The following is a 7,719-nucleotide window of genomic DNA, read 5'->3' as shown; positions in this document are numbered from 1 at the left end:
AAATGTCTTGAGGCTTTGGAAGTTACTTATCTTTTATGATAGGTCCTCGATGTTTTATTTAAAAAAGAAAATGTCCTTGCTGGGCACCTGCAGGTTAGCAGCTAGGGCACCTACCACACGGACAGGAGTGGTGGGTTAGAATCCAACCTGGCCTGCCAAGCAACAATGACTACTACCACCAAAAATAGCCGGGTGTTGTGGCGGGCACCTGTAGTCCCAGCTACCTGGGAGGCTGAGGCCAGAGAATCACTTGAGCCCAAGAGTTTGAGGTTGCTGTGAGCTGTGATGCCAGGGCACTCTACACAGGGTGACAGCTTGAGACGCTGTCTCAATAAAAGAAAGAAAGAAAGAAAGAAAACATCCCTTTGATAAAGGAGATGCCAATAACTGCACAGTTATTAAAGCCATGTGAAATATATAAGGGGACTCTCACATGGTGAAAAATACAATAATTAAGAACATTTTGAGTTTTTCAGTTTGTTTTAACTTTTAGATTTAAAATCAATTCAAAAGTCAAATACATGGAAAATGGCTTTATTCTATGTCAGGATATTGAGATATATGTACCAGACATTGTAAGAAAATTAGCTTCATCCTGTCACTCAATGCTCATTAAAAATAAATACCAAATGCATATTTCATCCATGAAACTAATATTTTCTCTAATATTGTATGAGGACATTTTTTCAACTCTGATATTTTCAAAAATTCACTGGGACTCAGTGGAAGCTGTGTGGTGACACTGCCTCCTGCTGGCCACCAAGATGATGGCTCGTTTGAGCGAACCAGAGATTGTGTATGGTACCTCTGCGGAAGCAGGAGACCTGCCTGTGTAAAAGGGATGTGATCGAATGTTAATGGCTTGAGCCCTTTGGATTCTGCAATGACGTCACAGAAGCTCTACAGGTCACACTAAATAAACAAAGAAAACAAACTGCCGTAAGTATCTCTCTCACTGCTACTTTGCCATTTGAAAAACATCATCATAAAAACTTCAATGGACGTGTGGAAAGGAGTGCTATTCCTCCTTTGGAGATCTATAAACTATTGTGAGATTTTTTTTTTTTTCAACAAGCAAGGGGAGCATTTATAAAATGGCAAAAATTATTTTGAATAACATCCTTTCTAGTAGACGTGTCTCATTAAAGAGAGAGTGGCAAAAGGTGAGGGGACTTAGGTGGGCCAGGCTTGAGATAGCATTGTGACCCCACTTTCACTCTGTCTTGCTAGTCCTTAAGCTGTGCTGACTCATCAGAGCCACCTCCTCCTGCAGGGCAAGCAGCTGGCAGGAGTTTTGGGTGGCTGTGTGCTCTGAGGCCACTGCTGGTGGGTGGCAATTCCACAATTTCAGCTTCTTCTCAGGATCTACTGACTGTCTCTAGACCTATTGCTCTTTCCTTATCCTTTACTCAGTTTGAATCTTGGCTGCCTTCCCAAGCACTAGGACTGCCTCAGTGTCAGAGATAAAGTCAATCCATCAGCCAGTCAAAAAATCAATGTTAAATTTATAGAATAAAATGTTCACTGCAAGAGAGACTAGCTAAAATGGGATTTTGAAGGGGTTATTTCTGAAATTTAACTATTAATCTGTGTATCTCTAACACTGACATGTTAACACAAGTATGAGTTCAGTATCTCTAATGCTTGTTGTGTTGCTTATTTTTATTTTATTATGCTTATTATCTTATTAAGTTTACAGTGTAAGTCTTCCAAAAGTGTTTGGAGCTGGCTGGGTAAGTAAATCCTAAATGAGGGAAAGCACTTATATTTATACTTGTAGTTCTGTCATATCAAGCCCAGCAAATTCCATATCAAACTTATGTCATAGCTACTCCCATCTCAGTTCTGTTTATGATTTCCTGTCTTGTTTTTTTAATTAAAAAATTCTTTTGAGGGGCAGAGCAAGATGGTGGACCAGAAGGATCATTTAGCTGAGCTCTCCTAGAACGACTAGGGAAAAAGAGAGAACCCAGCCATACCTGGCACAGGGACCTTACACAGGGTCTTAGCTCAGGGAACATAGTGAGAAGGTAGGGAGCTGGATACAGTGTATGATTCAGAGTGGTGGAAATCTGATGAATTAGGCTAGTCTTTGTGACTGGCTGGGATCAGCTGCTATCCCCCTCCTCATGGAGGTCTGGGATGGGAGGAAGCCTTTCTGGAGTTTTCAGTAGTTAGGGGAAGCTGTGTGTTGAGTGAAAAGCTTGGAAGAGTGGGCAGACTTGAACAGTATACAGCAATCAGGTTTGAATGCTGGTTGGACTGGATTTGCCATAGATTTGGTGGCTGGTGAGGCAGCCATACTGAGGTCTTGGTGGCCAGGGAGCTGCCACTGTGGGAAGGTCGTGAAAAGGTCTTAGCAGGGGTTTAAAGCACAGCTGTCATAATTCCACCTGCCAGGTTTAGAACTCCACTCTTGGGACAGGCTGGGGAACTTCCACACTCCACTGCGGGCATTGTGAGACCTGCCCATGAAGGATTCTTGTGAGCTTTAAGATTGTAACCTGACAGGGTTTGAACACCAAGGAAACAATTAGGCAATCACCAAAGGCAACTAGGTTTGGAATAAGGACCACAGAGGTTGCTGGCTGTGCTTTGTCTCGTAAAAAGCCACAGTGCCACGTGGTGTCCTGGTGACATATTGCAACATATTATCACCAAGTGGAAGGACTTATGCTTATTTGCCCTTGAGGAAGAGTTTGCCTTTACTCAGGCTGAGGCCACGTCAAGACCTAAGCTTTGAGACAAGGTAATTTGAAACAAAACAGGCAGTGAGAACATAAAAGGAGGACAAGGAGTTGAACAAGAAGAAAGAACACATGAGGAGGAACCAACAGAAAAATTCAGGCAACATGAAAAACCAAACCAGAGGAAATCTCCCAAGGGAACGTGAGGTAGGTACTGCAGAAGACTCCACCTATAAAGAATTAATGGATGGGTGGCACCTGTGGTTCAAAGGAGTAAGGGTGCTGGCCCCATATGCTGAAGGTGGTGGATTCAAACCCAGCCCTGGGCAAAAACTGCAAAAAGAAAAAAAAAATAGAATTAATGGACTTAACAGAAAGAGAATCTAAAATATGGATGACAAAGACAATAAAAGCAGAGAAGGCGGAGCATGATGGTGGATGGGATAGATGTTTAGCTCAGCTCTCCTGGAACAACAGAACAAAAGGGAGTATGGGATGATGGGTGACTAGAGCCAGCTTTCAACAGAAGCTCCAGTCCAGTGGGAGAGATAATAGCCAGAAAGAACCCAACAAAGCTGAAGGATGGGAGCCGAGCTGAGAGAAAAGGCAGATAATTACACATCTTCTCTGCTTAGGCAAGCTGTGACTAAAAAGAAACAAATTTCAGCTGGGACTTCAACCCAGAGTCACTGATTCACTAGGATTGGACAGCGATCAGCTGAATACAAGATAGAGCCACCTAGCCCCACCACACAAAGCAGGTCCCCAGAGTCTCAGGCGGTAGTACTGTACAGGTCCTTTGCAAAGCTGTAGGGGAAAAGCTGCAGTCATCAGTTCCAGCTCTTTGGCAAAGGGCTGGTTAATCACAGCCATAGGAGCCACCAATCCAATTTCACCTTACCTGATCATCTAGCAGGATGGTGAAAAACATTCATGGGGCAGAATCAGTGGGAAAACTCTGGCAACAAGAATAATCAGAGTAGATTGACAACCCCAAGAAATGACAAAGCAGCCACACCAGCAGATCTCGTTCATAAACAAATGGCCAAGATGTCAGAAATCGAGTTTAGAATTTGGATGGCAAATAATATTAACAGAATGGAAGTAAAGCTAGAAATAGAAATTCTAGGAATAATTCAAAAGTTGTCTCAAGAATTCAATGAATTGAAAGACAAAATCACCATAGATTTTGACATATTGAGAAAAGAAGTTGCAGTCCTCTAAGATATGAGAAATACAGTAGAATCCCTCAGTAACAGAATAGAGCAGGCAGAAGAAAGGATTTCTGACATTGAAGACAGAGCTTTTGAATGCTCCCAAACACTCAAAGAAGAAGAAAAGTGGAGTGTAAAAACAGATCATTCTCTCAGAGAGCTGTGAGATAATTCAAAAAAAGCAAACATTCGCCTTATAGGAATTCCTGAGGTAATGAGATTGTGTCAAAAGGCCCAGATGCACATACTCCAAGGGATAATCGAGGAGGACTTCACAAATAAGGCAAGAGATTCTAAAACTCAGATAGCAGACAGATTCAGAACCCTAGCATGACTCAATCCAAATAAAGCATCTCCCAGACATAGTATAATTAACTTCACCAAAACTAATATGAAGGAGAAAATACTGCAAGTAGCCAGATGTAAGGAAACCATAACCTATAAAGGGGAAGAATATAGAATGACTACAGATCTCTCTGATGAAACTTTTCAAGCTAGCAGAGGTTAGTCATCTACCTTTAACCTCCTAAAAGAAAATGATTCTCAAACCAGGATCCTGTATCCAGCTAAACTGAACTCCATTTATGATAGAGAAATTAAATACTTTAATATCATTCACATGTTGAAGAAATTTGCCATAACTAAACCAGCACTCCAGAATATTCTCAAACCCATCCTCCATAATGACCAGCACAATGCTCTACCACCAAAGTGGTACCACCATCAAATCCCAACTTCCATAGTGGTGAAAGGATTAAAAATTTACACTAGACTTTTGAAAAAGTCAACACCCAAAATACTACCAGGCTTATCAGTACTCTCAATTAGAGGACAATTTGGCTGATTTGATACAAAAACTCAGGCAAGATATCTGCTGCATAAAAGAATCTCATCTACCTTTAAAGATAAATATACACTCAGGGTGAAGGGATGGTCATCTATAATTCAGGCAAATGGAAATCAGAAAAGAGCAGGTGTTGCAATTTTATTTGCAGATACAATAGGCTTTAAACCATCAAAAGTAAGGAAAGATAAGGATGGTCACTTCATATTTGTTAAGGGAAACACACCTAACCAGAATATGCCTCAATTTAAAAGAGAGACTCTAACAGACATGAGCACCATAATGGAGATTTTGTGATTTCTTCCAGCACCATAATGGAGATTTTAACACTCCTTTCGCAGTGTTGGGTAGATCCTCCAATAAGAAACTCAGCAAAGAAATTTTAGATTTAAACTTAACCATTCAAAAATTGGATTTAACAGACATCTAGAGAACATTTCATCCTAACAAAACTGAATACACATTTTTTTCATCAGCCCATGGAACATCCTCCAAAACTGATCACATCTTAGGTCACAAGTCTAACTTCTGCAAATTAAAAAAAATAGAAATTATTTCTTGTATCTTTTCAGACCATCATGGAATAAAAGTTAAACTCAGTAACAACAGGAATATGTAAACTCATACAAAGACATGGAAACTAAATAATCTTATTCTGAATGATAGCTCAGTCATAGATGAGATTATGAAAGAAATTACCAAATTTTTGGAACAAAACAATAATGAAGACATGAATTATCAGAACCTCTGGGATACTGCAAAGGCAGTCCTAAGAGGGAAATTTATAGCACTGCAAGCCTTCCTCAGGAAAATGGAAAGAGAGGAAATCAACAACTTAATGGGACATCTCAAGCAACTGGAAAAGGAAGAACATTCCAATCCCAAACCCAGCAGAAGAAAAGAAATAACCAAAATTAGAGCAGAATTAAATGAAATTGAAAACAAAAGGATTATACAACAGATCAATAAATCAAAAAGTTGGTTTTTAAAAAGGTCAATAAAATAGATAAACCTTTAGCTAACCTAACCAAAAATAAAACAGTAAAATCTCTAATTTCATCAATCTGAAAAGGTAAAGAGGAAATAAAAACAGACTCCTCAGAAATTCAAAAAATCCTTAATGAATATTACAAAAAACTCTATTCTCAGAAATAGGAAAATTTGCAGGAAATAGACCAATACTTGGAAGGATTCCACCTTCCTAGACTTAGCCAGAATGAAGTCGAAATGTTGAACAGGCCTATATCAAGTTCTGAAATAGCATCAACTATACAAAATCTCCCCCAAAAGAAAAGTCTGGGACCAGATGGCTTCATGTCAGAATTCTACCAAACCTTTAAAGAGGAACTAGTACCTAACCTTAACCTTTTCCAAAACATAGAAAAAGAAGGAATGCTTCCTAATACATTCTATGAAGCAAATATCGCCTGCCCCTCTCACCAGGAAAAGACCAAATAAGAAAAGAAAATTATAGATCACTATCACTAATGAATATTGATGCAAAAATATTCAATAAGATCATAACAAACATAATAGAGCAACACATCAAACAAATTATACACCACAACCAAGTGGGTTTTATCCCAGTGTCTCAGGGCTGGTTCAATATATGTAAATCTATAAATATAATACATCACATAAACAAATTAAAAAACAAAGACCATATGATTCTCTCAATTGATGCAGAAAAGGCTTTTGATAATATCCAGCAAACTTTCAGAACACTTAAGAAAATTGGTATAGAAGGGGCATTCTTAAACTGATAGTGGTCATCTACAACAAACCTACATCACATAAACAAATTAAAAAACAAAGACCATATGATTCTCTCAATTGATACAGAAAAGGCTTTTGATAATATCCAGCAAACTTTCAGAACACTTAAGAAAATTGGTACAGAAGGGGCATTCTTAAACTGATAGTGGTCATCTACAACAAACCTACAACCAATATTATATTGAATGGAGTAAAATTGGAAACATTTCCACTCAGATCTGGAACCAGGCAAGGCTTCCCAGTGTCTCCACTGCTTTTTCACATTGTAATGGAAGTCTTAGCCATTGCAATCAGGCAAAAGAAAGAAAGTAAGGGTATCTATATAGGATCAGAGGAGATCAAACTTTCACTCTTTGCAGATGATATGACTGTATACCTGGAAAACCCCAGGGATTCACTTTCAAAACTCTTAGAAGTGATCAGGGAATATATCAGCATCTCAGGTTACAAAATCAATATTCACAAATCAGTAGCAGTCATATATAACAATAATGGTTAAGTTGAAAAAACAATCAAGGATTCTATTCCTTTCACAGTAGTGCCAAAGAAAATGAAGTATCTGGGAGTTTACCTAACAAGGACATGAAAGATTCCTATAAAGAGAACTATGAAACTCTGAGAAAAGAAATAGCTGAAGATGTCAACAATTGGAAAAACATACCATGCTCATGCTTGGGAAGAATCAACATTGTTAAAATGTCCCTACTACCCAAAGCAATCTACAGATTTAATGCAACCCCTATTAAAGCACCTTTGTCATACTTTAAAGATTTGGAAAAACTAGTACTTTGTTTTATATGGAAATTGAAAAAGCCTTGAATAGCCAGGACATTACTCAGAAATAAAAACAAATCAGGTAAAATCATGCTACCATACTTCAGACTATACTATAAATCAATAGTGATCAAAACAGCATGGTATTGGCACAAAAATAGAGAGGTAGATGTATGGAACAGAACTGAGAACCAAGAGATGAATCTAGACACTTGTTATCATTTGATCTTTGACAAGCCTATCAAAAATATAAATTGGCGGGTGGGAGACAAGAGGTGATGGGGGTGGATGGGGGAGGGAGGGTGATTGGTGGGGTCACCTCTATGGTTAATCTTACAAGGGTACAAGTGAATCTTTCTAAAAGCAGAGTATGAATGTCTTGACTCAATAACTAAGAAAATGACATGAAGGTTATGTTAACCAG

This window comes from Otolemur garnettii, unplaced genomic scaffold, assembly GCF_000181295.1.
Source record: "Otolemur garnettii isolate 467f Iridium unplaced genomic scaffold, OtoGar3 scaffold00234, whole genome shotgun sequence".
NCBI classification, from domain to species: domain Eukaryota; kingdom Metazoa; phylum Chordata; class Mammalia; order Primates; family Galagidae; genus Otolemur; species Otolemur garnettii.
The sequence above is the reverse complement of the archived record's forward strand: the minus strand, read 5'-3'. Positions refer to the sequence as shown.